This window comes from Thunnus thynnus, chromosome 16 (assembly GCF_963924715.1).
Source record: "Thunnus thynnus chromosome 16, fThuThy2.1, whole genome shotgun sequence".
In the NCBI taxonomy this organism is placed as follows: Eukaryota; Metazoa; Chordata; class Actinopteri; order Scombriformes; family Scombridae; genus Thunnus; species Thunnus thynnus.
In genome coordinates, this window is record NC_089532.1 from 29099841 (window position 1) to 29115171 (window position 15331).

The 15331-nt window shown below is 38.7% G+C and overlaps 1 long non-coding RNA gene across 1 annotated transcript; it reads left to right on the forward strand.

The window, feature by feature from the left end:
- The first annotated feature begins 10348 nt into the window (after window positions 1-10348).
- Window positions 10349-13290, forward strand: LOC137199988 (uncharacterized). The gene is made up of 3 exons (XR_010931898.1): window positions 10349-10602; window positions 11598-11735; window positions 12232-13290. It is a non-coding gene; the product is annotated as an uncharacterized lncRNA (long non-coding RNA).
- Window positions 13291-15331: the final 2041 nt, after the last annotated feature.

Sequence of the window (15331 nt, forward strand, 5' to 3'; positions counted from 1 at the left end):
GATGGGTTACAAATGAATAGAGTGGAATGACTTTGTATGGAGATAGATTTGTTTCATAATGATTTGTGTGAACAGATCGACAATCTGTGTGTAAATGTGTAATCTGTAAATATAAACACCTTCCACAAATACTAAAAAAGATTTGTAAACTCAAAAAACAAAAATATATTTTGCAAATATAAAACGGATCTGCAAATACACAAACAAATTCCACAAATAAAAAAAATATCTGTGAATACACTAAATTAATTTGCAAATAAATGAAAAGCATTTGTGAATATCTTCTTAATATTTACAACTGTCCAACAGGCATTTGTGAACTCAGTATTTATTTGTGAATCGAAAAAACATTTGTGGATCTCAGTTCTATGCGTGTGGATTTGCTTTTTACACACACAGAGTTTTGAAACAAATTTTCCGCCAGTCCAAAGAAAAATCCACTCATATCACTCGGCCACTTTTGGATAGCACGTGATTGCCTGCTGATGATGTCATTTCCGCATTTCAAAGTAAGAGCACACAGTCTTTCTATGAGCTGTTCCTTGTTTTTGTTTTTTTTCAGGGATAAGTAACGTGCATTCATTGTTTTATGTCAATACCATACAGTGAGTATTAGTGTGTGTTTACTTGTTTTATGTATGTTATCTGGCACACACTTTCATATACATTTCTGTTTGAGTATGAAAGACATCAGGATGCTTGTGGGCGACGTTCAGATCTCTAAAGTGGTGGTTTGGCTGCTTCTGCAGTTAGCAGTTATCAGCCACCTCATCCTTTATATTTGTCATTTATTCTTTCAGGTGGGTAAAAGTCACAAAGCACTTCACATCTTATTAGTAGTGTACTCTTACTAATGTAGTTGCAATGTCTATGCTGAACCACACCATGTTTAGTTAGGTTACAGTGTTTCAGTGAGGCTACGTTAACTTTAGTAAGATATGACGAGTGACAGCACCCTGGTTAAGGTCTTTGATAGAATGGCTGTTGGTGTTGATAGGTCTTTCAGTGTAAAGCAAGTGTAAAATTACATTAAAATCTATAATATGTAAAAATTGCATGAATCTGTTTAGCACTATGTAAATGAACCTGTATTCTCTTGCTCCAGCTTCTCGAAATACCTGTATGTGTATCTAATAAACTGGCAGCTGTGTGTTTTGCAGCTTACCGGTGTTTTCCCTCTTGAACTCCTCCACCACATTTTCAGCAGTGTTCAATCTGGCCTTCAAATCTGTGAACACATTTCTAGTTACTATTATGAAAGGTTTACAGACAATCAACAGCAAGCATAAAGTGACATTAAAAAGTGTAATATGTGAAAATTGCATGAATCTGTTTAGCACTTTGTGAATGAACGTCTCGCTCAGCTTCTGTCTTTATATATACGTAAAACAGGTCACTGAACTGCTGTATGAGAATTAAACAGATGTCTGATAACAAATGTAAAAATAACACCAAAGATCCTTGAACACTCCCAGCAAACATGCCCATGTGGGCCCACTGTGGGTATGTGTGGGTTTACTGTGGGGAAGTGTGGGCAAGGCAAAACCACACTAATCCCACGTGGACCCCATGTGGGTAAGCCTATGCGGGGCCCACAGCAGTCTTGCCCTTTGGGGCCCCTCTGTGGGCTTTCTGTGGGCAAGCCCACAGTTGGACTTGCCCATATAAAAACCCACATGGGCCCCCTGTGGGATAGCCCATGCAGGGCCTACAGTAGTCTTGCCCTTTTTGGCCCCCATCATGATTTTCTGTGGGAAACCCACTGTGGGCTTACCCACAGAAATCCAACATGGGCCCCACTGTTGGATGGCTCATGCAAGGCCCACAGCAGTTTTGACCTTTGGGGCCACCATGAGGGTTTCCTGTGGAATACCCACTGTGGGCTTGCCCACAGAAAGCTCACACGGGCCCCTCTGTAGGATAGCCCATGCAGGGCCCAAAGCAGTTTTGCACATTTGGGCCCCAATGAGGGTTTTCTGTGAGAAACCCACTGTGGGCTTGCCCACAGAATGCCCACACAGACCCCCCTGCGGGTTAGCCTCTGCAGGGCCCACAGCAGTTTTACTTCTTCAGGCCCCAATGAGGGTTATCTGTGGGAAACCCACTGTGGGCTTGCCCACAGAATGCCCACATAGATCCCCCTTTGGGATAGCCTGTGCAGGGCCCAAAAACAGTTTTGCCCTTTGGGGCCACCATGAGGGTTTCCCTTGGGATAGCTACTGTGGGCTTGCCCACAGAATGCCGACACAGGCCCCCCTGTGGGATAGTCTGTGCGGGGCCCAAGGCAGTTAACCAAAAGGACTGGAATGTAAAATTTAAATCTGTGTTTGTGGTATGACACATATCAGTTTTTGTCACTTTATTTGAAGAGAATTGATTGGCTGTAGTTCCTGTCACAGTTTATTTCAAGTTTTGATCTGCTGAAGCCCTTTTGATTGTTTTTCTCACCCTAATCCCAGCAAATATGCCCCTTTGGGGCCTGTGTGGGACCACTGAAGGAAGAAAAATAAGCCCCACAGGGGCAGCCCACTGTGGGCCCCATTACCGGCGTGAAATGAGGGGGACATGTAGGCCCCACACTATAGGGCCCAGGTGGTGCCTCAGTGGGACAGCCAACACCCAGCCCAAAGTGTGGGCCCCATAGTGAAGGGCCCACAATGGGCCCAAAGCAGTTGACCAAAAGGACTGGAATGTAAAATTTAAATCTGTATATTCTGGTATGAAACATATTGCTTTTTGTCACTTTATTTGAAGAGAGTTGATTGGCTATAGTTCCTGTCACTATTTGTTAAAAGTTTTGATCAGCTGAAGGCCTTTTGATTATTTTTCTCACCCTAATGGTGGAACATGATTATGTAATCACCATCAGCTGTGCTACTAGGGTGTGGCCTATATAACATACCAGTGCCTGTGTCCTACTATGATTGCTGATCTTGAAGAAGGCCTGAGGGCCAGAATGTCATCCATATAAAAGGGAAATGCATATGGAGCCAGAGTGTGCAACACTTTTTTCCTGCTCTTGAGTCTTCTTCCAGTGATCAGTACCTCACTACAACCCTTGGTGTCTGTTACTTTTCCATTATATACAAAAGCTTCAGAAACAACCATTTGGACCTTGTGTTCAGATTTTTTGTTTGTTCTTATTCTCTTTGTCAAGTATTCAACATTGTGGTTCCCCATTAACAGAAGGACCAGAAGATAAATGGCAGAGATCCACTGATGCCCCTGATTTATTATGTACTTATTGTGTTCTAATGTGGTTCTATGTGGTCATTGTTCTGTTTTATAAAAATAAAGTTGTTTTTCGCATTTTATTCAGTGTTCAATCCACATGCCCAGTTTTGTACTCAATTTTCAGTATATTTTCTTCATTTTTTCTTCTAACCTGGCTGTGAATAAATGAAGGTGAAAATAAACTTAAAAAGGGGCAGCCCACTGTGGGCCTTGCTACTGGCCTGAAATGTGGGCACACTATGGGCCCACAATGAGTCTCAGTGGGGCCCACACTCAGCCCACACTTTGGGCTGGGTGTAGGCTGTCCCACTGGGGCATGCTGCGCACCAACAATGGCCTCATAGTGTAGGGCCCACACGTGCCCCACATTTCATGGTGGTAATGGGGCTCACAGTGGGCTGCCCCTGTGGGGCTCATTTTATTCCCACAGTGGCCCCACATGGGTCCCAAAGGGGCATGTTTGCTGGGACTGTGCCTCAATACAACCTCACAGAGCTGTTAGCACAGCTGTAGACTCTCAGATCAGACTCTTGTAATATAAGAACTGTGAAAATAAACTTTCAAGATTTTGATATTTGTTTTGCAGAAATAGAAACATTGACCCTCTGGGGATATTAAAGGAAAGGTCATTTAGTCACCTAGATTGCAAGGAATGATGAAGAATGACATCCTAATCTGGACCAAAGTGGTGGACAGACTGACAGATTGTCCATACATTGACCATGAAGTGATGCAAATGAATAGAAATGAAAATGGAGCCTCGCAGTAGTTCAGACAGGAACTAAAGTCAGTTATGTATGTCCATGAACTATCTCTCACATTGGTGCTCATTCAGTCTGCATACAACAATGCAGAGTTATGTCTTCGCTGCTACACTGCTGCCTGCTTCAGATCTCCCTCCACCTCCCAGTCTCCTCCTGTATTAATGTTCAGTTGTTTGTGAATTCTATATGTTTCATTTTAATGTATTCATGTTCATCAAATGGTATGTGTCTCAGGCTCTACTGGGGGGTTTGTTAGCTCAGGTACAGTCTGTGTCAAGCTTGATCAGATTTGTTCCAGAACATCATCTGAAGAGAGCCAAACTAAAATGCATGTTGTTGCACTAAATGGTTAAAACCTTGATGTGAGTGTCCTGACTGAACTATAATGGTTCCTGGTGGTCCTGCTGACAAAAACTGTGGATTTCTAAGACAGAGATGATTACAGTGACCATTAACACTTTTATCTCTCATAAGAGCATGTGTACTGTGTTGTATTAAGATAGACTTTTGGTAGGTGCTCAAGTACTGAGAAAATATTTTAATTTCCTCATACCAGCTTGTCAGCAGGTTGAACAGCGGCAGCATGAGCACATCATGTCTGTACATCCCTCCCTTGTTTATCCTGTTTGTTCAGTTAAACTCAGTGGTAAACAAATGACAGATTGACTGCGTACTCTGATTTTTGCTCTTGCACCCTTTTACTGTTTTTGAAAAGCAAGACAATGGTGCCACAGGATGCAGATGAAGTGGATTAAACATTTAATTCACTCTTTTTTCTTTCTGTCTTTCTGTCTTGAAGCTGGATGTGGTGAGTGACATTTCATCAGTGCTACTGCAGAATTGAGGCATACTGTGTAAAGACAGAGCTGTAGCAGTCGACTTAAGACAAGACTGTATTGTCTCAGACTTAGTAGAAGTTGTATTTAAAGGAAATTGTAATTCTTAAACTGATCTCAGAGCAGGATCTTTAAATTAGAAATGCAGGTCTTCTTTTACACAGTGGTATTGCTGATTTGACTAAAGCTAATGCTTTATCATGTTACCTTTTCCTGTGTTGCATGTTGTCAAGAGAACCATATTTGGCTGAGAGTCCTGAGATGTGATTGATGTATGGAGATCAAACTACTTTGCTGCAATAACTTAAATCCTAATTGTAGTTACATCCACTAAAGCAAATTCACAAATAAATGTGAATTTAATAGATATGTGTATAATTTGCATGTCACATAGTAAGCCTGGCACTTTATCAGTTTATTTTGGAATTGTATGGAGGTAGGTGGAAAGATGTTTCCATTAAGGATAACACTGTACTAACTTGGTTATTCTTGGATTTACTGACATCGACACGCAAATAAGAAACTTCATGGTGCAGTTGTAATCAAGTATAAACTATAAATAAGCAGGAACAAGGACTTCAGACAGTATCATGACTACTGTACAGAAGAATGACTGTTAAACCTGGAAATAGCTTGTCAGCCTGGTATGTAAAACAGACCAGACCACGTATTGATGTTTTTGAAAGGCTGAAAGTAAAAACCTTACCACATATTAATTTGCTTTCATTACATTAATTTGTTACATGAAGTTGCATTTTGATGCACTTTTATCTTTTGGAGATTTGTCTTTTGGAGATAAAAATGTACAGCAAAATGAAAGAGGCAAAACTCAGCATATATACAGACAAGTGTTTTGTGATTCTGGAGAGATCTGTGTGCTTCCGCTTCTGGCAACTGAAGCCATGAAAATTACCTTGTACTGTGCTGCTGAGGCTGTATTCATCCAGTAAGGGACATAAATGAGCTGGAGGCCCCTGAGCTGCACCAAGAATAGAGTTCCAGATGAAAAAGAATTCTTTTTAATATTTTAGAGAAACACTGAAGAAATGATTTTGGTCTGTAATTAAAGGGACTGTGTGGAGTTTTTGTCCACTATGGAGAAATGTTCTTATTAGTGTGTGAACATGAGCATGAAGGTACTGCAATCTTACATCCTGCTGACTGTTCTGCTGATCGACAGTTTGACAGTAATATCTTGACAAAGAATCAAGATGAATGTAAACTGCAGGATTTAAAATATTTTAAAAGTTGATCTGCATTTTGATCCCTGGGTGCTCATTATGAAGCAGAAATCAGTTTCGTAATGTTATTGCTCTGTTGTCATCAGATGTTTTTATACAAAATAATAATCTGCAAAACAACTGGTAACTAGGGCCTATAAATACATAATAAATATAGCTGAGTAAAGAGTACAATATTTTTCCTCTGTAATGTAGTGGAGAAGATGTATAAAGTAGCTGAAAAATGGAAACACTCATGTATGAGCTAAGCTCAGAATTGTACAATTAGTGCTTCACTTCACTTAAATGTGGGACTGTATTATCCTCATAGATCAGTTGACTGGCTGTGTTCAGAGTGGTATGACAGTGAGCACATATGGTGTTCTTCATGAATATTATGTTGATAGTCTGACTGGGGCCTAGATATGAATAATATATGATGAAATCATATATTTCATCATATATTATTAGTACATATCATGGCAGTCTGCCCAATGACATGTTTTGAAAACCTGTTTGGTTGCAGTCCTTCTCAGTAATGTGTTTGTTTCTGCTCTGTTAAGGACTATGTGCCAAACTAACTGTGGTGTAAAGAAAAGTAAGGAAAAATTCTCCTGCTGTCTTGTGTGTATGTGTTGAATATCCAGCAGCAATTCAGCCCCCTTTAGGAAAAGAGGAGGGTAGATGGGTGAGTGGAATAGTGTCTTTTACCTTTGCAAAATGATCAGTACAGCAGTGGAGTGGAGTGTAAGAGTGCTGTCAGTAATGTTCTTTATCTACAACATCAGTAAATGTGTTGCACAACTTCCAGTGTTTTTTCTTTGTTTGTTTTTGGGTTGTTGTTTTTTTTAAAAATCTGACTGAACACCAGAGGCTGCACATCAGAACAATATTATCTACTCAGAATTTATAGGATGGAGTTGTGGAGACTCATATTTTAAATGTTAAGTTTCCACACCTCCAATAAGCTAAAAAGGCGAGGTGGTGCTGCAGTAAAGTTTCATCTTTGTAACATGATTTCATTCCTGTATCAACTGAGCAACAGCTGGGTGGATGTTTGTGAAATAGTGACTGACTGGGCTACATTTTCTATGCTTCATCATAAAACAAAACATTAGCCTGTGTGTCTAAAATTGGCTTCATCATAGACTGATTACAACCTACAGTCAAGGATAATGTGGAGGAAAAGTACAGTCTGACAAACAGCCAGTGCATCATATACATGTACTAAGTTACTGGCCTCCTACTGAGGTGAAGACAACATAACATTTAGTTATTTTTTATGGAACTGTAGAGGTTTGTTTGAGTTAACCCCTTAACATCAACCCTTTTTATAGAATTTTCACCTATTTGGCATACCCAAATGGAAAAGCTTATAACAGAAGAAATGTAAGGCCACGATGCATGTATTAGGCTTCATTTGACAAGTGACATCTTCTAGTTTCTGGAAATGTGCTTGTTTAGCATGTGGCTAAAATACAAACAAAACTACATCAGTTCAAATAAGGCTCAAAAAAGTGTTTTTGGTTCTTGTCTATAATGAGTCATATTTGAATAACAACAATTAGGACATGCTTTATCCCAGAACTATGCAGAACACCATATACCGTCTATATCTTGTCAACCTGTATAATATTCCAGACCTCTAGGCCTAACCTTATGGGAGCTAGGGAGTTTTTAGTTTGTGGTGTCACTGCTGTCCCTGAACCTCTCCAATCATCTCCAATTGGCCAAATTGTGCCAATTGCTTTGACTCATTACTATGTGATTCTACCAATTACAACTGGCCTAAGGATTTTAAAAGGTTAAATGACTTCTTGACTGTAGAACTATTTTTTAATTTTCTTTTGATTGATAAGCATCAAGTTAGAGCTGTTTTTTTCTTGTTGTGATCTGCAGGGTCAGTTGATAGCAGTATGTGCTGTGTGCTTAGCTGGATTTGGAGGAAGATCACAAGAACTTGTCTACAATCAGAGCTACACTATTTTACCAATTTTTACGTAACATCTACTCACTACATCATTACATGATTAGAAAACTCCCCTGGTGAGGTCCTGCTCACTACAGTGGACTGTCCTCAGAGAGACTACAAACCTGTGTACAGTATGATCAATGGTAAACATTCAGTCCAGTGTCATGGCCTCAAGATAAAGCCCAGACCTTAAAAACATCACTGAATGAATTCAATCAATATGTGTCAGTGCATTTAACACAGATAATAGAGGTGTCTGAGTTTTGATTGTTCAAATATCTTTTCTTTTTCAGGTTCCCATTCTCTGGTGTTCTTGTCTACAGGACGTGTTAGGACTGGAGATACTCCCTCATCTGAGCAACTAACTGTATTTGATGGAACCCCAATCTCTCACTGTGACAGCCTGACCAAGAAAGACGAGTTCAAACAATCCTTGCAATCCAAACATTTACCCCCAAACTGTGATAATGCGATTGTTGATATTTTAGAAACACTCTATGACATTCCAAAATACATCAACAGCTCAGTGTGTAAGTTTTCCAGAAAATGTTTCACTTTCTGTGAGATGGTGATTACATTTTGGTGACTCATATTATGTAACAAGAACTAATGAATCTTATACTTCCTAGATATTGTGCAACGGCGGCGTGGCTGCATCCAGTCAACCAATGGGACTGTTTCTTCTTTTGAAAGCTGGGCAGTGAATGGGAATGAATTCATAAGTTTTGACCCTGAATCTCAGAGGTGGACATCCCAGTCTCCCTCTGCAAAAATTGTTGAACATCTCTGGAACAGTAACAAAGCAAGGAATTCAGTATTTAGAGAATTTATCAGATACCAATGTCCAGAAATGATCCAGATGATCAAATTAAGACCAATAAAGCAAGACACAGGTGAGAGCTGGAGCAGTCCAGATAAATATACATATGTACACAAACATGTATATATTTTTGTCAGAAACGCTACATCTAAAGTCATGCTGCACTGAGCAGTGGTCAGTCGATGTCCCCTCAGCATCCGTGTTACACACTACATAGCCACAAGGCCCTACAGTAGTACCCCTCCAGTCCTCTGTTGCATTGTTGTTGGGATGGAGGGAGCTAGTAGAAGTTGAGTGTGTAGTTACCCTTTAGGTTTTATGATCTTTTAAGGCTTTCTCAGATGTTAACATTGTTGGAATATTCAAACCTAGAGTGAGTGAAATCACACTCACTGTTAGCTTCAGCTTCACAGGAGATTCAACTGCCTCATTAATTTACACTTCACATTAAATTCTGAGTGTTTTTATCACTTACACTTTCCGTAACACTTCAACTGCTTTCACCTCTTACATGCCAATTGACACTTGAACCCACTTTTAAATCTTCAACTAAAAATTAATCTACTAAATTAAGCTACCATTTACATGTTAACTGATGTTTGAACTGCTTTCATCTTTTACTCTACAATTCATATGCTTCTTTGACTTCATTCTGTGTTGACATTCCACTTCAACTGCGACTTCAGTGTTTCAGTATTTCATCTGCTTCAAAGAAAAAATTTCAGCAGTGAGCACATGTCAATTTTCTAGTTTCTTTTAAAAAGAATCCCTTATTATATGAAATAAGTGGTGTCAAGACACAAATGTAACAGTTTGATGATCTGATCTAAGTTAAGGGTTGGGGCCTTCACCGCTTCCTCGGAGAAATGCTGGTAAACAATGTACTGTTATCAAGAGATACCATTTTGTGTCAGGGGAACACTTTCAAGGCAGTGATCTTCTGGACAAATCCCCACTATCCTTAACATGATGTTCTTTTCATCCCACCAAGAGCCCAATGACATTAGCAAAGATTTTAGTTGACTGATAAAAGATGCTATCAATGCTGGAGACAGTGGACACGCAACTCAACTTTGTGCACCTTGGATAATCCATAAAACTTCAGCATGGTCCACTGTCAGATATAACTTCTTGGATTGTAGTAGTGGATTATTTCTTCTTCTTCCACTTGTTTTCTACTAGCTTAACGTCTTATTGTTGTGTCAGACCTGACTCAAGTTTCACTTTCACAGGTGTTTTTATCATTACGAAGTATATGTCCTTTGTTTCATATGGAAACCCCAACCTCCTTGGGGTTGATGGATGAACCTATAACACTGACCCTAAGTCATTTTTGTGTCTAAACCAAACTGAATCTTGATGAGGTGTGACAGAGTAGAAAATGCTCATATAGGTCCTTTTGTTGTTTGGTTTTACATATTGTAGACATGCACACACACACACTTCTTTAAAGGAATATAATGCTGATGTATTATTTTATTCCCACCAGATCTGCGCATTTTTGCAAAGCCCACTGCTAACAAAGACCAGGTACTGCTGAGATGTCACGTGACGACTACTGACAAATCAGTGAGGTCAGTAGATCTGATTGGAGACGGGGTTTCCAGGGCCCGTTGGATCACAGTGACTGGACCAATACCTTCTGGAGATGGATCAGTGATCATTAGACTGACAGCTGGGATCTCACTGAGCCGAAACACCAACACCTACGGCTGCACAGTACAAACTGGAGGTGACAGCATCACTGTCTTTTGGGGTAAGACCTTTTAACATTTTACAAATTAATAGACATGTGTTTCTGAAATTCCATCTCTCTAATATTTTGTCAGTATTCTATAAATCCTGACACTAATGACTGATAAAACATTGATATTGAACAAATGGATTATGTTCAGTGACAACATGCCAGCATTCAGTGCCTTCATTTTTTTTTTTGGTTTGTTTTGTTTTTTTACCGGTATCTGTGCATGGCATAGTGGCCTATGGTTTAGGTAAGGTTACCTACTTTATATACACCATATTACCATTTAACCCTAGGAGGAAACAGCTTTATTGATACAACACTTTGTATTCTGTCAGAAGCTGGTGCTGCCTGGTTCATATCTTCAGCTCATATCTGATTTATCGACCGATTTCCAATCTCCCCTTCATGTCCAAACTGAAGGGGATATGGGGAATTGCTTAGTGTGTGGATCAGTCTTTTCAGTACGAGATACCAGAAAAATTAGACTTACTGATGATTCAGAGAACAGGACTTCTCAGCAAAGTGAACTGTTCCTTTATGCAGTTGCCTTGAATAGGATCTGGAACATGTGATTGGTTTGGAATGATAACAAACATGTAAATGGAGTGTAGGATAGAAGGGGATATGAGAGAAGTAATTTCTTCCCCGATGTGTTCAATCTGTTCAATCTCAAATTAATCACACGATTCTAAAAAATGTAAATACTTTAAATGGTATTTTGAGAAAAATCAAAGGTAACATAGATTTACATGATGCTATGCGAAACCAACAATTTATGATGTAACTGGTGATGGTGTGTGGGAAATATATACACACTGTATTGTTTGAATTTTTTTTTTTTTTTTTAAAGTGAATTCCCCTCAAACTCTCTGTTCTGGTGGTATTGTGTATGATTTTTGGCATTAGAGTTCTCTTAATCTCAGTTTTAAGGATTGTAAATACCTACATTGACATGGTGGCTAACTTCAGTGGTCAGAATGTGTTTTCAGAATCTTCTTTCTTTTCAGATGGGAGTACCCTTGATGGCAGACACCTTGTTTATGATTCACACAAATGGGATATTCTTATTATAATAACTGGATTCTGCTCTGTGGTTACTGTGATCATTCTGATTTCTTGTGGAACGATATTTCTGCTTAAATGTGGTAAGACCTTATTTTTATTATCACTCTTAAAACTCATAGAAAAAACACATCACAAAAATTAATTAATTCAAATTCTGTGTATTAACAAGCATGTTTTCTGAATACAGAATACATTGAAAGTACAGTCTCTTTCCTACACAATGTACTTTAAAATAAATAAATATGTAGGCATAAAGCTGAGTACCACACAGAATATCTGCACACTACATGCATCTGTAGTTGTGTGATGTGTCTGAAATGCAGCACAAAAAGGCCATGAAATCTGCCTCTCAGTATACTTTACTGTTGTCACAGTAGAGACATTTGAAACAGTGTTAAAGTGGTTGGGATGTGACTGTAGGCTTGCAAAGTTTCAAGTGTCTTTTAAGTGCAGTTCGCTGTACCAATCTGAGTGCCTGCACAGTTACACAGGTCAGTCAAATATCCCTGCTTACTATACAGCAATAAAGTATTTTTAATGACATGTTGTTGTTTGTGTTTCCAATTTTCCTTGTAGTCAAGAAGAAGTCACACCCTCCACCAACAGTTGATCCACAGCTGATTGAGCAGTTTACCAGGATAGTGGGGGGTGTTACCTCTCCAGATCTACAGAGTGTGATAGCTGCAAACATACAGGGTATGGAGAGAAACAGAGAATACCAGGACCGGTGGGAAGAGTGGATTACATCTAGGGATCAAAATTACTATGATCCTGAATTCTTTGCCAATCGAGTTTAAGTAGTTTAAAATATTAACTGTAAACATCAGGTTTTATTTTAAGTCCCTCAGAAGAGAAATTACTTCTTGAGCTGCTATTTTACACTAATCCATTTATCACAGAACTGTGGTCACTCCCTCATTCATTATAATAAATAACACTCATGACTTTACACAATAGTAAGTAATAAATTGATATTACAGACACTTATATATCATAATCATTTTTTGTCATTATTGGAATGTTGTAATGGAACATAATTGTAATTTTCACAGCTATCAAAAGCAGACTTTAAGCGGTATACATGCTATGCACACTATACTTTTTCCGTCCATTGTGGACATATTTGGAGGCACTATTTAGTGCATGAACTTTACACTGATAATTCTGACACCTCAACAAACTGGCCGAAAGTAAATATAGTGATTTAGGACACAGCTTCTCTCTCAACTCAATGTGCTGTTATTCTGTAATTGCCACTTGAGGTCACAGTGGCCACTGTTTAGCAAACATTATACAGTCTTGCTTTATATCCATAAAGAGCAGCCATTACTGATCATACTTTAACTTGATCATATAACTTTGCAATCATATTTTCATTGATTTACTTCAAGAGATATCTAACTAGTTATAGGTGATATTATGTGCAGGTCTTCCTTTCTCCAGGCAGTGGTGCGTTGTGGGCATGCTGCCATTCAGCCTTACCTGCTGTCTGAGGGTCGTAGAAATGCATTCTGGTAAATGTAGGACATTATTAACCAATGTAAAAGTAGGCATGTTAGGATGAGGGAAACTCTTAAATATTGTTTGACTTAGCAGCCCAGTCTTTTTGATGTTTACATCATGTATTTTTATCATTCTTTTATAGTCCAAGTACTACTGTTTGTAAATAAACAAAAAATAATTACATTCATATTTTCTTCTCTTCCATTTTTTTCTGCCATTTTTCTTCTTCCACTACTGGTGTCGCACTGGAGGGAGGAGGGTCACAAGGAGGGAGTTCATACAGAAGTTATACTTCAAACCTAAGTAATTCATTAAAAACTAAAGTCACAAACACAAAAAAACAATAGTGTGTGTAGGCCAGTAACATCAGAATTGAAAACATGCATGCATGTGTGGGATGTGGAAGTTCAAAAGCAAAAAAGGTGATGCAGGGTGAATGTCTGCTGAGAAGAGAGAGGGGACTAAGCATATTGGCCAGTTTTTAACATTATATAGCCCAATATCACAAAAATCACAAAACTGTCAAAACAGTCAGACAAAGCTGTCTACCAGATGAATGTAATGAAATGTAAAGATAAAGGGCATCTCCAAGCAAACCTGCTATTTTGGTTCATATGTGTGCAGCAGAAAAAAGTACAAAAGGGCTGGGTGAAGGTGAATATAGAGCATAGGCAGATGGTGTGGATTTTTAACAGTTAACTATAGTTGAAAGATGATAGAAATAAACAATAAAAATGTTGCTGAAGCTGTTCATATGATTGCATCAAAAAAACAAAACAAAAACAAAGTTATAACCAACCAGATGTGTGTAGAGATGTGTGCATGGTTATTCTGGTGTTATTTGCATGTGATTTAATTAAGGTAAACACAGACTATGCACAATGGCACCGCGCTCTGGTGCAGCACTTCAGAGGCAATCAGAGGCTACAGATTTATCAACATATCAGTCTTGCTGCCTTCAGATGCTGCAAGGATTTAATGAACTGAAGGAGAAGCTTTTCATACAGCATAAAGCAGCTGTGGACAGGAGATACTGTAAGAATCAACCATGTTACTGACTTTCCTGCTTCAACCACATTAAACGTTATTTTTGTTGCCAATTTAAACACATCTACTGGCTGGGGAGTGTTTAATTGAACATACAATAATAGGTTATCTGCATTATGAGCATTATTCTATTATTGTGGCACAGTTGCTCCAATTAAGTTTGTTTGCTCTCAGTGACAAAATCAGATCAGCATTTTATTGATGTTCCACAAGAAACAGTTGTGATTCTGAGAGGTCTGCTCTCAGCTTATCTTGCTTTGCACTGCCTCATTTGAATAAACCTCCCACCTGTTTGCGTCTCTCCGCCCACCTGTACACCATGTGCTAGGCACCAAAATACCACACAGATGGGGACAAAAATACCCACTCACAACTGGGCAGCTAGAATCCATGTATACAAACTGAATGGCTCAACCCAAATTTGTTCCTTCTTGCTTCAAACGGTGGTAAGCAGAAAACCCAAACTCTGGCTTCTAAACATTCCTTCAGAGACCTACAGTTGACATCACAGACATGATTATTATTATTATTTCCTTAACCACTTTTTATATGCACTTTAACACTTAAAGAAATAAATACTCTGTCACATCAGGAAAGGTTGTGTGCATGGACCTGTTCTCCATGCAGAAAGGAAGCACAGGAAAGGTAATGTTTGTACATGCCAGTGTATGGAGGAGCCAGCCTCAGGTCTGCACTTGCTCCAGTAGTGACAGTTTATATACAGATGGGTTACAAATGAATAGAGTGGCTGACTTTGTATGAGATAGATTTGTTTCATAATGATTTGTGTGAACAGATCGACAATCTGTGTGTAAATGTGTAATCTGTAATTATAAACACCTTCCACAAATACTAAAAAAGATTTGGAAACTCAAAAAACAAAAATATATTTTGCAAATATAAAACGGATCTGTAAATACACAAACAAATTCCACAAATAAAAAAAATATCTGTGAATACACTAAATTAATTTGCAAATAAATGAAAAGCATTTGTGAATATCTTCCTAATATTTACAACTGTCCAACAGGCATTTGTGAACTCAGTATTTATTTGTGAATCGAAAAAACATTTTTGGATCTCAGTTCTATGCGTGTGGATTTGCTTTTTACACACACAGAGTTTT